Genomic DNA, 8,707 nt, shown 5'->3' with positions numbered 1-8,707 from the left:
CTGGACTGGACTTTCCTTCGCAGGAATAACTGAGTGGGCAACTAAAACTCCATTCTCCTGAGTCCTTTTACGCCAGAATGTCTGTTTATGCATGTCAACATGGACATTTTTGGGTATCCTCAGGTGAAAGGCTTATAACATCATACCCTCAATACTACAGTGCCACAATATGGAGGACATACCACAGCAAAACAATCTGGAATAAAATCTACCCATCGCTTTAAATTTACCGTCCGAGGCGATATGGAACGTTTTCCAGCTGGCAAGATGCTTGCTGGGTAATTAAAGCCTGTGTAATACATTATCCGTGTGCAATTGTCCATGGTTAATCAATTAATCAGAAATTAAGTCTTTGTCCAATTGTCTATGAAAATTAATTCCTGACAGAATATAGTTTTAAACAATAACAAAATGTCAGTTTTTTTTTCTAATTAACATTCTATTTAAGTGAGGTCACCCCCCCCCCCCCCCCCCCCCCCCCCCCCCCCAAAACAAAAAAAAAAACATGTAACAGTCAAAAGTTTAAATAGAGAGCTACAGATGTGGAGCCTAACCCTAAATTGTGTTTCATTGATATTATTGAACATTTTTGCTTTTAATAAATTAAAAACAATTCTTAAAGCTGTTTGAGATTCAGACTGTTTAATGATCAAAAGCCACTGTTACAAGCCACCAAACATTTGATTTCAAAGTATCCAGAATTCAAAAAGTACAGTATATTTAATAATTCCAAATTGTATGTTCAAATAACGCTTGCTCCCACCCCCACCATGTCTTCAAGAGATGTTTCAGTGTTCATGAAATTAGCAAGGATCGTGCCTCTTCACACCTCTGATACAATGTTAACACACTAGTGCAAAACATTCTATTGGAATTAAAATGATACTACAAGTTAGACAGCACATCTGTTATGAAAAGCAAACTACTATTTATAGCACAGAACGCTTGTATTCAATGTGCTACCCAATCAATATAGTATTATTAACAGCATTCTTGTTAGAAATATAATATTACAAAGAATCTTTTGTAGTAAGGGTTGTACAGTTATTGCTATTTTCAGATGCATAGCTACAGTAGCTAATTGTCATGTTTAATGAAAACAGATTGATTTTGGTTTTGTATGTGCATTACCCTGCCACAGATATGTCTCTAGACATTAAACAGCTGTGTCTTGAATCAGAATTCTTCAGCACAATACACTGGCTCTGTATGGCACTGATGTGTAACTCCTCTAAGGCTTGGCCACTGTCTGAACATCATTCACTTCACTTTTTGGCTATCGGGGTGAATTTAAAATTGGTGTTAAATTCGCTTTTGAAATATGATATGTTACTTTCAGAAGCAGTGTCTTCATAGCTACACATGTCATAGCTATTGTTATTGATTATTAATGCCACACTAGTTTAAAAACATCATGACCGGCAACTTTAAGTATTGGTGCATCTACTGTGTACTCAGAAATGTTATTTTGGCTTTGCTCCTATATTACAGGCACATCAACTGCATAGCAACCAAAACAATCCAAATAATTTCCTCCCAGTGGACTGAACACACCAAACTAGTACATTCGAAACTCAAAATATTCTTTAGTTTTTTTCATTCTTGGGTGTACAACAGGTTTCAGTGTCATAATATGTTACAAACCACTATCAAAAATAAAATATAACGCATTCCTTTGGCAATGAAATGCTGTAATCACTGTATGTATGTCTTATCTGCACCATACAGACAAGCAAACTGCGTTGTTCCCCACCCCCCCATTTCCTGTTAGTGCCAGGAAATCAATGACTTTGGCTGACCTAACAGAAGGTGCAGAAACAGTTCAATTGTTTTTGCAGACGTAAATAGTATGTAAATAGTAGGTATTCGAAAACATAAAAACAAAAAAATATATATATTTCAACATACCTTTAAAATATGAATGTGGATTATGCCTATTGCTATTCGTACATTTCTGCAGCTAGTTTACTTTTCCATGATTCTATGATCTGTATTTGACAAAAAAATGTATTGTACACAACTGAAAATAATTTCAAGCAAGTCATAACAAAGCAAAAGCAACATGTTTTCTTTTTGTTACACTTTTGACACAGACCTATACTGATTAGCTGACAAGCACTAGTTCCAAAGGGTGTATGTTTTTTGAAGTCAGCTGAAGTAAGTTGTACAGTACAGGTGCCTTAGAAGTGACAAATCCAAATGATATTGGATAACAAATGTTTATAAAGGTTGGTAATAATTAGCAGGTATCTGACTTACGTGTTTTCTTCATCAGTTCCTCTGCATGTTCTGCAAAAATGCGACAGGAAACTGCGGCGTTTCTGGAAACTTAACTGAAATCTAGCACAGGAACTAAATTTCAGCCAACCACTTGCTTCGCAAATGCTAAGTGACATTTAAAATCAGCACCCACGCAAACATTTCTAGTACATATGTCTTCCAAATGGATATGCAAAACTTCAAACAAAGGACAATGGAAATAAAGGACTCAATCAAAATCTGTGATTTTACCAATATATCATCTGACTGCCAGATATATTCTCCCTTCACCACCATTGTAGGTTTGCATGCAAAAACAACAAGAAAGCTGTCACTGACACAAGCCCGCTGAAAGTGCTAGGTTTATTCAAGCACACCGAAGGGAGAGAGAGCTGCTATACACAGTAATTAAAGTGTAATTAGACAGAGTAGATATGTAATGTTTAAAACACAATCAGCTAAATGTCTCCCTTAACATGGTACTGTACGTTCACCCATTTACATGACTAAGACTCATTGTCTGACTGTGCAACATGCAATATACAATATCGGAAAGCGTCATGAAAATCAAACTTTATACAGTCAAAACATACTTAAAATTGTCTTTAAATAACTCATGAAATAAAGTGTGAAAAGTGTCCATATATAACATTTAACAAAACTGAGTTGCGCCAGTTCATTAACAGATTGTACTGCATCCTTCTATACACAGTTTACCATCTGGTTTAATTTTCCATGTGTGTCTGCTTCATGTTTCTGTTGCCTTGTCAGTAGTCTGATGATCTGTCCACAGAAGGGTTTTTTGCTAAACCCTTAATGGCAGCTCCTTTTTCTTAAGCCTAGTAATCAGTCTCATTTCTGGAATGGGTTACATTTTGTAAAGAGCTTGAATGCAACAAACCTACAGCTACTTCTAGACAAATGGTTTCTTGGATATCTTGTCAGACTACCCACTTTTATATAAGAAATCACATTCAGTAAACGAAGATTTTTTGCACGATTAAAAATCACTTCCCCTCTAAGCTGTTACTGTTTACATTACCTGATTCCAATTGGAGTTTTACATAGTGTAAACACTAAATGGTGACTGATTACAACAACAAAAAAAATCTGCATATAGAGCCTTCAAAAGAAATTGACCACAGGGCACTATGCAAGTATTAGAATTATGATGAATCCTTAAGTAGTCCTTAAAAACAAGATTTAAAAGTTGACTTCAAAACACTGAAAACTATGGTACTGCAGAAGTTTGGGGCATTGGAGTTAAAAGCACACGTAACAAACCTAAATAAATCAGATCATGAATAACAATCACCTACACAGCAAACTACACAAAGAGCAGACATAGACAAGAAAAACCATGCACAGAAAATCGTGTTGCTTTTCAAAGATACAGTTTGGCATCTGATATAAGAAACATTATTACCTCATGCCCAAATAATGTAGCCATGATCTAATGCATTTTATGATCCCCCTGGTTTATATTCACTTCCATGTTAGGCACTGCTAATTGCACAGAACTCAATTAAAATGACCCACAATGTAAAGCAGAATGACATTCTCAGAGTATTAAACCCCAATGGAAAAGGAAAATGTGACTCTCGTAAAGAAAATGCAGTGAAAAAATTAAGAACCATTCTGTGCTTTGCAGAGTTTACTATAAGCATGCCCACTCGTTTCAAGTAAGGCAACAAACAAACTGAACAATGTACAGTAGAAATATTCACATTTGTGCGCCTTTTAATCCATGCAAATCCCCTGCACAGCCTGTCATCAAGGGTTTTTTTGGCTGGTCTGGGAACAATGTCCTCTACCCTACTAGATTAATAAAAATAAGCATGCTTCATTAAACAGGAATAGTATAGGAACAACTTCACACAGACAATGTAAAATGTCAGGTACTCAAGTTTACAACTATACTCATCATTGCAAAGGTGACAAAAGGAACATCTGACATGTCAGTGAGGAAGATTTGTTGGGGGGCTTTGTAGTACAAAGCATTATTTGGCATCTCACACAAAAATAAATAATCCAAAATAAAATAGAAAACACTCACCACAACAACAAAGGGGAGGAATTTACTGGTTGTCACTAAAAGAAAAACATTAAAATACAATTTCTTGTTGAAGGACTTAAAATTATGAAAGCCAAATAGAAAGCAAAATTACCAGCCTAGCTCCACTTGCAAAGCCTTTGCATTTACAGGTTAAACTCCAGTAATGTGCGGGAGAAAGAAGGAGGACACTGAGGGTGTGGATTTAAATAAGCCAACACCTGTCCTTGACATCAAGATATCTCCACCAAATGGCTTTGGCTGCAATACAAAGCAAACAGTTATTTTGGTTCCCTGTATGAATCACTGCAGATACACATGCAATTTCAGAAACAATGGTGTGTTAAAACAAGTAGCTTTATATAATCTTTCTAATCTAATGCAAAAGGCAGCATTTAATTTTCTTTTTTTTTTTTTTGATATACAACATATTTGTTGTGATAGATTTGGACCCACAAACTCCTTCAATGACAAGACTTTCACAGAATTAAAGTGTGTAATATTATTATTTTTTTTAATTATTAACACTTTTAAATAAAGTACTGTAATACAAAGCATCATAATGTTAATACTTTGTACACTACCAATACTAGGTAGGGTAGGATTTCAGTACCATGATGCATTCTGGTCCTATTGCCTGGTTGTAAGATTTGAAACATTCTAAATGTGTTTTACTAGACAACATAAACAGTCACTTATGAATAACACATAATACAACAAAATGTTTTTAAGAAATCTGAATGAAACCCATGTGGTAGAAATAGGTTACTACCTGGGATCTTGTGTTTGATCAGATTGAGAAGTTATTTAGTCCTTCAACACTGGCTTCATAGAACTGATACAACACAACATTTGAAACAGCACCTTAAAATAAATAAACAAAACAGTTTGAAAAGAATGATACTTAACAAATGATGCATACTTATAGGCAAACAGCAAAACTCCATGGTAAAGATAGACCTGGTAGTGGTCTTCTAGGCTAGAGATTCTTGGTCAAGTTTATTCAAATTGGACCAATATTTCACAATGGAGCTATGTTCTTCAACATAGTCTTTGTAGTTACAATCTCAAAACTCAATTTTGCGCATCTGCATCTGCTATGGTTGAATAACACTGACCAGCCCAATCCTGGATTCCAATGAAAGAGGCCTTACTGAGGGAACAATATCTAAGCATGACTATCACAACCTATAACATTACATGTGAAATGTAACTTTACTTTTTTGCATCAATATCAGACCCCCAGAGCCAACCACACATCTTTATGTAAAGACAGTTACAGCTGTCAGGTGAAATATACAGTAAAACAGACCTCAAACCTTAGTTTCTACATTAAACTGCTTTCTAAATGAGGGGTTTTGTTATTCAGTTCTGCATAAAAAACACCATATAGACAAAGTGTTTTACAGGACAGTGCAATATATTAAAAAGGCAATAACAATGCTGTTTCAAGACTTTGATTCTGTACAAGGGTCTCCTTAAAAAGGGGCAAATCATAAAAAGAGACAAACCTTTTTATGGCAACCAGTTTATTAGGAAACATGTTTTGTGAATAATGTTGTTCCATCAAGCACTGTTACCGCATCTACCTGTTCAACAAAACAAAACTTTTTGTAACACAATAGCGAGACACTTCAGACTCAAGCAATTCATACGAGTTTAGAATAGAGGTGAGCAGGTATTCCTTTTCAGCTATGTTGCTAGAGGCCATCTGAATATAGTAATGATTGTACATGTAGGAAAAGGCTTCAGAACCACATGTCTTAACAGTAAAAAGGTATGTGTGTGTGTGTGTACTGTATGTGTCTGTCTGGTTATATTCTATTCCAATTGGTCAAAAGTCTCGTTTTGAATATAAAACATTTGTCACTTGGTTAGGTTTTTAAAAATAATTTGGTCTATTTAACAGAAGGACCACCTGAGTCACAGCGCCCCCTACGACGCATACATTTATCTGGAGGAACATCTAAATCAGTTGCCTGTTGATGGAAAACCAGACTGAATGCCTAATTTAATTTGTCAGCTATTAACATAGAGCTATTAATCTGGGCAGTTTTCCATTTCAATAGTCAGGCGTTAGTCCAGAGGAGCTTTCCTCTCTCTACACGTATGCTCACTGAATACATTTGGCTAAATTAACAAGAGAAAACTGGTCAACTTCAGTGAATTAGTGTACACATGTGTAGAAGATCTACAATTAGATATCTCAACTCCAGTGGGAATAAATACATTTTTCACACATCTGCATTTACAGTACAAATAACACTATACACTCCCATAAATGTTGGAAAATATTAGTTGCATAATCAAATGCCCACAACAATTACCTTCACTAGTACTTTTCCATACATAGAACCATTGCAATTTCAGAACAAGGAGTTCAAGCAATCATTATGAGCCTAGCAAGTGCAGCATCTAACCCGCAGCAATGAACGGGCTGGTGTTACTACAGATGTTGCCTGTTTTATTGATGGCTTGTTTTATTTAAATGAAATTGCATCTCTTCTCTTGCCTGAAGCTCTGATATTAGTCCACATGCCCCACTCAGAGGTTTGAATTATTTCTAAATGGAGAGCTACACTGTAGCGTGTGCTTGAGAGCAGATTATAATGTGACTGCAAACTGTTTTGAATGAAATGGCTTTATCAACAAGAATTAGAACAACAACAAAACATTGCAATATATTCACATCATGTGTTCAGTAAATGCCTAGCTTCATTTGTTTACTGAGATTTAAAAAAAAGGGATAAATAATTCATGATTTTAGTTCATGGCAATACCGTTTTGTAATGAGTTTCTACATGTGTCCAATAGCAAAAAAGCAAATGGAAGAAATAAACATTACAAAGTGAGTACCATGAAAAAGATTTCTGTACCGACTCATACAGCACGTGGTATCATTTTAAAAGATTTAAGATATATAGATAAAACAGAAAGCGTGACATTTCTACAGGTGTCACCACTATATCAATGCAGTCATAGATTTCCATTGAAAATGGACAGATCTTGTCAAGGGATACGTTAATCTAAAATGTTCTGGACTCAAAAGTCTGGTTCATACTTCAGATTGCACTCTTACCACTGGGGGAATAGTTATTAAAGAATGTCTATTTTGGCATTGAAACGTGCTAGGCAAAGGAACCAAACCAACCAGTCAATTATGTTTTTATTTCTGTAGAAGTTACGATTGTTGCACAGCTGAAATTTCATAATATAAATTGAAGATATAAAGCCATAATTATTATTTCCTTACTGAGGGCTACTGCTTGACCTACATACAAAATTGACTTTCACATATAAGCAAATAACTTATTTGCCATATTATTGTAAGGCTCTTGCAAAGCTTGCAATATGTATTACCATCTGATATGTCCTTGTTCTACTTCTGGTAAGTACAGAATAATACCTGGCAACTAGAGTACCTCAGCAAGACAGGAATCTAGGTCACTGTTCAATAACATGCATATTTTTTCATTAGCCTTTTGTGTCAACTAATTTGTTTCTCTTTCAGAATTTCCTTGCTTTCTTTGACTCTTGACATTGATTTTGATCATATGGAGCCCTGGGCAGTGTTCTAGCACAAAAACCTCAATAAATATATGTTCCATGTTGTGAAATATGTAGGTTGAAGGGAACACAGCGATAAGGTACTGTCCACACATTACCCTTTATTGATAAGGTACCAGCTCATTAGTTATTTAAATAGCTTAGACAATGCATATAGTGTTATACTGTTAATCAAAACATCACTGTGCAGAAATATTTTAGACACAAAACTAACAATGTATAAAATCCATCGCCTAAGGGGTTTGAGCCATTCCTGTCTTTTCAGTCTATTGTGGGGAAAAAACATGTTTACAAGAGAATCCTGTGATAACAGAAAGATATACCAATTATATTACTAATGTAGTATTTTACACATATACCAATAAAAGTACTTCAAGTCCAGCAATTAAAACAGCATTCGAACTACAGCCCTATTTAATACAATTTTTATTACAAAAAAAATGCAAATCATGACGCTGCTGCTCAAGGAGCAGATCCATGTAACATGCCACGTAATCAACTTGTTGAACACTGTAGTCAGTAAAGCCTAGAGCAGTTAATTACATAGCTGACCATAAAAAATGATTAATCAAAAGCATGATCATGCCTGTCATCCTCCTAAACCAATTTTTACAAAATAAAGAAACATGTTTTGTAATTAAAAAAACTACCCATTATTACACAAACAGAAATATTGTTCAGTTTACCAGATACCTCAGTTGTAAGGTATTCTAGTAAGGTTCTAGTTACCTGTTTATATGGTTGCAAGACAAGCAGCTGAGTTAAAGATTCACTAAAGGTTCCACTGCCCCCTGCTGGCAATACTTATGTTTTGCAACTGCATCCATA

This window comes from Polyodon spathula, chromosome 6 (genome assembly GCF_017654505.1).
Source record: "Polyodon spathula isolate WHYD16114869_AA chromosome 6, ASM1765450v1, whole genome shotgun sequence".
Lineage (NCBI taxonomy): Eukaryota > Metazoa > Chordata > Actinopteri > Acipenseriformes > Polyodontidae > Polyodon > Polyodon spathula.
This window is presented reverse-complemented; position numbering follows the sequence as displayed.